Consider the following 9,301-nt stretch of genomic DNA (forward strand, 5'->3'; position numbering starts at 1 on the left):
TTAGCTGAAAATCTAATTATGTGATGTTGCTATCTGTATATTGTCTTGATAGTCCATTTTATATAAGCATATTAGGGTACATTTTAAAGAGCTCAGCTCTGACAACTTAATATTTTTCATACTTAAAAGTTGTGTTTGATTTCCAAAGACTTGAGAAAAGACACATAATATTTCTACATGGTAACATTGATGACATGCTTGCTTTTATACTAGTGCAAATGTCTTACATGTACCTGTGGTCTTCAAATAAGAGGATAAACATGATATCAATAGCCATCAGCTTGTGTACTAGCTTTCCAGAATTAATGGATGTCTTCACCTGAAGCAGTTTATCAGGAGGACCAATCTGGTCTTCATGCAATTAGCTAAACAAGGATTACGCAAAACTATAATATCACATAAAAAAAAGATGTCCGAAGACTGCTTACTTGGATACTATGGAAGGAACAACAATCCTTATTTTGGATTCTTCCCCAAACAAGCAAGTTAATGTTTACAGACATCTATTTCCTGGAGTCTCTTGTCTTCCCAAACCAAAACATTCCATTCTCAAGCATCTTCTCACTTATCAACAGTGACGGAGTTGTTCATGAGCAGAGGACACTAAAGATTCCAAGTAGCCACTCGGTATCTTAGAGTATCATTGATGATCCTTTTGTTGAATACTTTCCTATTGTACAATAGTCCTGTTGTTCCTGCATTGTTCGTTGAAGATTCTGGAAGGCTGATTATTATTTTAATTTTGAGGAAAAGATATTGAAATATCTTTTTAATTGGAAGCTTTTACAGAGCATTCAGAAAAGTGCAGATATCTCATCACACATGCAAACATGCACAAAGGAAGAAAAGAAAAAAGAGACAGAGAAAACACACTTATGATATATTTTTGATATTTATTTACATAAACATGACATTGGTACAGATGGAGTATAAGGTTCTTCCTCTGAATTTCACATTTTTTTGTTTCAGATAGTGAAAGAAAAAATGTTTGACATTTCACATGGGGAATTTTCACAGTTAATGTGCTACATTCTTGTTAAAGAAAGCCTCAGATCACATCAACGTAAAAGAGGACTGTTAGGGGTAAAAAGGAACAGAAGAGATGGGAATCATCAAGGATTGAGATAAGTTTGAGAATCTGTCTGACATTTTTCCATCTGTTCTGAGAACTTTAAGCATTCCAGATAAGTGAAATCTTTCAAATCCTTATATGCTTCCAAAGAAGATTCCTCCAAAGTGAAATATCTTAGTTGAGGTGTGTGCACCTCACCTAAATGCCTCATAATTTAGTTGAAGTTTATGTTCGCTTCTTACATTCTTTGTGAAATTTGAAAACAAGTGGTAACCAACTAGTCTATAAAATATTTTCCTCAGCATATCGGCATGTTAAATATGCGTTTCAAAACCAAAATTAAAGTTTTTTTTTAAACCATAGTGATAATAGATTTGATCTCAATAGAACTGCTATTGAAATATATCTGGTAACTGGAAAGTCATTAGGGCCACAGTTATCAAACTAAATATAATCCCATCATTAATCATCAGTAATTAAAATTTAAGTTAGATGTGGGGCATGTAAATGAGAGAAACCTGGTATCATCAAACAATGTATTACATCTTGATGACAAATGCCAGAGAAGCCCTATACATATACCTACCTGACACGTGTCTTGATTTATTATTTCTGATTCCATTTATAATTTCTTCAAATGTCTGTAGAGACTAATGGTTCTTTAAGTTTAAAGAATCTCCATGTAGCTACCTGGCTTAATAGCCTGAGATCAAAAAAGCTACTGAGAAGTTATATATTTTGTTTGAAATGATTGGTGGAGGATATGATGAAATTAACATAAAGTAATAAAAATAGCATTTAAGAGTTCACATTTTTACCTTGGGAGGCTAAGACGGGCTGATCACCTGAGGTCAGGAGTTTGAGACCAGCCTGACCAACATGGAGAAACCTCTTCTCTACTAAAAATATAAAATTAGCCAAGTGTGGTGGCACATGCCTGTAATCCCAGCTCCTCAGGAGGCTGAGGCAGGAGAATTGCTTGAACCCGGGAGGTGGAGGTTGCGGTGAGCCGAGATTGTGCCATTGCACTCCAGCCCAGGCAACAAGAGCAAAACTCCGTCTCAAAAAAAAAAAGAGTTTACATTTTCATTCTCACATACTAATTAACATGCTAAATCTTATTTAGAGTTTATAAGTCTAATACATCCTCCATATTTCATTGGAGTTCTTTGTAAAATACAGATTTTAATGACTCCTAATTGCCTATATAATAAAGTACACACTCCTCAACAAGGTTCATAAAATCTTCAATATCTGGGATCAACATGTATTTTCAACTTCTCTTCGTGATCCTATTCCAAAACCCCCATATTTCCATTTCAATTTAATGTTCAAATTTCATAAAACCCTGCTTTTTAGTCACAGAAACTCTGTGTAGCTACACCCTTCTGGAATATCCTTCTCTATTGTACCTCTGCAAATTACATTTTTAAAAGCAGATTAGAAATGGCTCTCTCAGAGATATTTTCTGCATCTCTTTACCCATATCCATGCATTATGCCTTAAACATTGCATTTGATTTTCTCCTTTCACTATAGAGGTTGGAAAAAATGTTCATATTGGCCTAATTTTCTTGGTTGTGTGTAGAGATAGGGGGAGGGATCACTTTGTCAATTCCTCACTCATCCTTTCTTAGAGATACTCTGACTTAATAGAGTATTGGTCCCAACATAATGATTTATAATTATTTTGTTCTTGTCAAACGTATATCATCTTGGCCCAGGATGAATAATGCTCATTCAAGAATTTAATAGCGCTATGCAGTACATCATCACATTTGAAACATCACATACTTTCAATGCATACAATAGGCAAATAATACCAACCAAGAACCACATCAAGAAGAGGAGTGCTCCCATTTCTTTCCTTTCCTTCTTCCTATATCTACAGAACTTTATTCAAAAATTAATTAATGCAATTACACAGGATATTGAACCTGTTTGCTTAGGTTCAATATCTATGAGATAAAGATATTTTATAGACTATCCCTCTAGTCTCTAAGACTTTGACCTCCTTGTGGCCAGAGATATGTCTTATTCGTATCAATTTTACTAGTTGCCAGTTCCTTGAACAACGTAGACAGTCAATAAATGTTTTTGAATGTTAGATGAAAGAAATAAACTTTTTTTACACTGAGATCAGATTTTTAAAAATCCAAGCCACTTATTTGACATTGTTCCTTTGATTTTCTCTTTTTTCTTTATTAGCCACTCCAATTTAATATCTAGAGTCAAATTTTTGATTCTGGTCCTAAAAATTTCATCTCCTATATTTCCTTATCTTAGTAAGTTTAAATTAATCTACTCAATTTCTCAAGCCAGAAATCAGAGTACCAAACATGATTCTTTTATTTCCCTTATTTCCCACTTACAAACAATAAGCAAGTACTGTTTCTTTCTTCAAAGTATATCTCAAATGTATCTGCTTCTTTCCATATATGTGATCTCATCATAAATCCTCCAAGCCTTCCTCATTCTCACAACTATACACCTTACTGATCTGCTTCACTCTACCCTTCTACTCTATTTCTCCTCTGAATTTCTTCCTCTCGTTAAGTAAATTCAAGTTTCTGACCTATTTCATTTTCTTTTGTTGCAAAGAATTTCTTTTAACATTTCTTCCAAGGCAGTTCTCCTGGCAACAAATTCCCACAATTTCTATTTGTCTGAAGGATAAGTTCACTGGATACAGAATTGTAGGTTAGTTTATTATTATTATTATTATTATTATTATTATTATTTATTAGGATTTGGGGGGACAGGTAGTATTTGGTTACAAGAGTAAGTTCTTTAGTGGTGATTTGTTAGATTTTGGTACACCCATCACCCAAGCAGTATAAACTGAACCCAATTTGTAGTTTTTTATTTAAAAAAACCTTTCAATATTCTGCTTCAGTTTTTTCTTGCTCGTATGGTGTCTGATGAGAAGTCTAATGTGATTCTTAATCTTGCTTTTCTATAGGAATGATGTTTTCTTCCCTTTAGTCTCTTTCAAGATTTTCTCTTTGCTTTGCTTTTCTGTAGGTTGACCATGATATGCCTAGCTGAAGGTATTTTGGATTTATCTTGACTGGTGTTTTCTGAACTTCCTAGATCTATGTTTTTTAGTGCCTATAATTAATTTTTTGAAATTCTCAGTCATTATGGCCTCACATAGTTCCTCTGTTACTTATTTTTTCTTCTGATATTTTCATTATGTATACATTACACATTTTTTGTAATTGTTTTACAAAGTTGACCTCCAAGCTTTTTAAATGCTGCACCAGAAACTGACACAGAAACTGGAAGTCCAGAAATTTTTTTTTCTTTTTTTTGGGGTGGAACCTCACTCTGTCACCCAGGCTGGAGTGCAGTGGTGCAATCTCGACTCACTACAACCTCCATCTCCGTGGTTCAAGCGATTCTCCTGCCTCAGCCTCCTAAGTAGCTGGGATTAAACGTGCCCACCACCACCCTCAGCTCATTTTTGTGTTTTTAGTAGAGATGGGGTTTCATTATGTTGGCCAGGCTGGTCTTGATCTCCTGACCTCAGGTGTCTACCCACCTTGGCCTCACAAAGTGCTGGGATTACCACCACGTCCAGCCTACTATTCTATGTAGTAGAATATTTTTTTTAAACATCTATTTTTTTAAACATCTCTGTAATTAATTCATGTAGCTATAGAACTGAAAAAAATAATTGCTATGATCGTTGATTTAGGTGCCCTAAATAGGGACAGAGTAGTCTGAACATTGTAGGGAGTGACTACACCTTCCCAAGACAGAGGCTCCAAAAAAATGGAAAGGCATTTCACAGTTGAAAATATGCCTCTTATATTTAAATTATCTAATCACATTTTCCTATATTGGATTATATTTTATATTTGTGAATATTCGGAAGGAATCATTTCAAGGTGGATGTATGATAAAATTAGTCACATATTTCTTGTGTTTGTAGAACATGTTTACTGTTTCTATTAGCTGTGAACCATTCAATTACGTTGAATTTTAATCTTCAGTATTGTTACAATATGATGTTTTTTCTGCTTTTTTGGTCTCTTTGGAGACTAGCAACATAATCAAAATTCACTGGTATATCAAACTGTATCAGAGAAGTAACATTAGTATTCAGTTATGTATCATGAGAAAAATAATATTGTTTTGAATTCAAATTTGAACTCTCTCACTTACTAGTAATGAAATTTGGGCATGAGGTTTAATCTCACTAAGGCTGTTTCTTCATCAGTGAGACAGAACTAATGTTAACAATCTTGCAAGTTGTGAGAAAAATTAGGTTTAATATTTATAAAAAGCCTGGCACCAGATATATGAAAAAAATCATACATTTTTTCTTCCATTATTTTTTCTTCAGGGACTGGTGTTAACAGCAGAACTGAAATATTTGAAAATCAAATAAATGATTGTAAAATAAGGCATATGTTCTAGAACAGGTGAATGTGGTTTTGAATCTCAACTGTGCCCTAAAACTTTATGTATGTATGTATATATGCGTATGTGTGTATATCTCTATTTATCTATATTTTAGTTTATTCTTGGTTTATTCTGAACCTAAGTCTTCTCGTTTGTAAAAACATAATAGTTTTGGTACAGGAGAGTGGTTATGAGGATTAATGTGGTCATATATAAGATGTGCCAGGCACATAGTAGTTATTCTCCATGTTCCCCATCCAATAGTAAACACTTCTGTCAGAACCGATCAAAATCAAGCCATGGTACCCACTTACGAGCATCAAGTTGATTTGACAAAACAAGTAACTGAGAAACTGGAATTTGAAAAATAGCAATTTTAGGAAAGAGGGCTATAGTCTTGTAGTTAAAATGCACATTGGAAGTATTGGAACAGTGTGGTACAATAAAGCAAGAGCATCAGATGTTTGAATTCTGCAAAACAAAGTTATATTTTCCATAGTTGTATCAGAACTTTAGATATAATGTGGTAGTAGATGTAGATGTTCTTTTTTTTCCCCTCAATTCTGTCTCAAATTAGTCCCTGTTACAGAAAGCTTTAGATGTTCTACCAAGTCTATGCTCTCCTCTTCTTTCTGGACACATGATTGCATTTTATATATAACAGCCTCTTGTGAGGTTAGGAAAGGCCAAGCTGCTGAGTTCTATGCTAAACTGCAATGGAGTGCAACCTCTGGGGCAATGCTGACAGTCACATCATAGTCAAGTCTCTGTCAACTAATCCCTGACTGCATGGAGGGCTTCTCTGCTGATTTTGTTCCTGCCCAATATTGTTAGAAAAACAAGAAGAAGTTTAAACTATTGCATATTTGTGGTCTCGTTACAACACTTAACTTATTCTAACTTGTTCTAAGCAGGAGCATCCTGCTTACTCTAAATTTACTATTACTCGAAGGATACTGATTTCAAATTCCATGTAGCCATATAGTGCATGAACACTTTGACAGTCACTAAGTCATATTGCTCCATGTACTTTGATTTTTTTCATAGGTCCTTTAATAAATTATCTTCTCTACTTCTGGAAACCTTCAATAGTCTCCATAATTAATTCAGAGTCTAAAAGTCATCCATGTTACATAAAGTGATTGACATATCTTAAGGGAATCACTAGACAAAAAATAAGGTACATGTAAATGATAACATACGAAAAAGTATGATTTCTATACCAAGATATGATTTATTAGAAATAAAATAGATGAAAATAGTTTTACCCAAATTGAAAAACATCAAGCTTTAAAATACTATACATATATGTGTGTGGGCATGTGTGTGTGTGTGTGTGTGTGTGTGTGTATGTGTATGTATGATAAGAAATCCAGAAGCAAAGAAAAGTTGTTAAGAATGTTTGGTATAGAATTGGAAGAGATAACATAATCCATGTAGAATAAGAAGCCACTGATGAATGATCTATCAAAGCCAGTAAGCATGAGTTTTTGTTCCAGCTATTCATGATGATTTTCTTTCATAAGTATACTGACAGTTGCTCAAGGAAAATAAATATGGCTGAAAGTTGCTCTATGTATAACTTATGGGTCTCTAGCAGTCAGACTTGTAGCTAAGAGGTTGGCATCCATAGGACAGATTTCTTAGGGGTTGATGATCATAGGTCAGGTAGCTCAGTGGCTGATGGCCATAGGGAAGGGAGTTCAGTTGTTGACAGCCATCGGATTGGTAACTTGGAAGATGGCAGTTCAAAGGCTGTCTACAGGATTCTGTACAATAAGAACTGGAACTATGGGATGAGATAGGAAGACAGCTGGTTCCTTGATGGGATACGGACACATCAGAAACAATGGAAGAGTAGACAGAAGGGCCGCAGGCACCACCCTCACCACATGACTTGTGACAGTTGTTATGGTACGTGAGCTCCACAGTTCACCTCAGTTATGCAGAGAGCACTGGGTGAGGTGACAGGAACTTAGTGGGGATTCTAAAGGGAGTGAGAGCTGTAGTTTTCAAGGCAGAAACTGCTGTTAAGACATAGTGGAGACAGAAGATCAAGCCTTGATTAAATTGCAGAGAGCAGGTTGCTGAAGTGTAGTTGTTGTCTATGTGACCTATCGTTTCTATATACCCTGAATGCTGGGTGTTGGCTTCCTCTGTAGCCCATCCTCCTGCTCCTATTTTGGAATCATTTGTATGACATCTTACTAGAATTTTACTTAGTCGCCTGCCAAACAGTCCTCCCACCACCCTATAAAATATATATTATCAATATCACATCCTTCAAATAACTGTCATTCCAAAGTCAATCTGGTCTTCCTTGCTTAATCTTTCTTACAGTATAGGTAAACTGCTTCTTTAGAAATCACGTTCCTTTGTCAGTCTTGACAATTCCTTGAAGTCACTGCTAAAAAGCCACAAATGGATCTGCATAATTGGAGAGAATTTCTTTATGGCCATTTTTTTTTCATAGAACCAAACTATCTATATATAAATATTTAAAAGTATTAGTGAGATTTTTTAGAAGAGCTAAATGATGAAAATTCTTAATTTGGGAACTGAACCTTATTTTGCATTCTTCTGAGACATAACCTAGATCCAAAACCTATTTCATCTCTGGGAAATTTGACATCACTTTCAAGTGTGTCTTTCCAATGAAGAATGTTGGCCTCAAAAGCTTTGACAAGCTTTACTAAGATCAACACCCAATGAGCATATAAGTCACTGTTCTATATTTTGTCAGCATGAAACTGAAGGTGTCAGCGCACATGTTTTGATAGGTGCTGTGTAAGAAAGAGGCCATCTTGCCTTGGATGCTTGCTAGGTAAATCTCAGCATGATATTGCAAATATGAAGAGAATGCTTATGTTTGTAACCTGTTTCTATATTACTATTTTCCAAGGAATATATTCCTGTACATAAAAGATTTTGAAATAATTCACGTTTTTCTAATTAGTTTGCTAAGAGAGGCCGTTTAATTTACAATGAAATTTTTTTCCAAAAATGCACTTTTTGGTTGATTATTTGGAGTCAGAATGTATTTATACATGGAAAGCAAGTGAAAATTCCTAGACTAGTCTTCCCCAAAGAAACATATTTTTAGCCTAGTAACACAAATGAACTCTATGACTCAATTTTGACCACATTAGGATAAATGGATCTTATTACTTCATTGAGGGGTTTCATTTGAAGAGACTACTTAGATTATGGCACGTCTGCAAACCTGCTTTTGGTGGTACCCATTGCGGTGGGAAAATAGTAGATCTTATCTAGAACATTGTTCCTCCTTCTAGTTCTCAGTGTGAGAATCATCTTTTTCAATGGTGAAGGAACAAGAGCTAACATTTATGGTTCAAGCAAATGTAACCAGAACTCATGATTTGGCACTATCTAGTTATAAAGCTCTTAACATAACTTTTCTACATTTCATTTTTCTTGACTATAAAATGGGCACATTAAACACCATTTCACCAGTATCTTTAATGATTTAATTTTTAAAATGTATATGAAAGATTCTGAGCATTATCCACTTAGCACACCCTGGATGAAGTGGCTTATGCAAATTAGTCTGACTGAGACATGAGGCACCGAGTATTAGTCAGGGTTCTCTAGAGGACAGAACTAATAGGATAGATATATACGTGAAAGGGAGTTTAGTAAGGAGAATTGACTCACAGGATTGCAAGGTGAAGTCCCATGATAGGCCATCTGCAAGCTGAGGCGCAAAGAAGCCAAATAGTGGCTCAGTCCGAGTCCCAAAACCTCAAAAGTAGGGAAGCCGACAGTACAGCCTTCACTCTGTGGCCAAAGGCCCGCGAGC

Source organism: Pongo pygmaeus, chromosome 22 (assembly GCF_028885625.2).
Source record: "Pongo pygmaeus isolate AG05252 chromosome 22, NHGRI_mPonPyg2-v2.0_pri, whole genome shotgun sequence".
Lineage (NCBI taxonomy): Eukaryota > Metazoa > Chordata > Mammalia > Primates > Hominidae > Pongo > Pongo pygmaeus.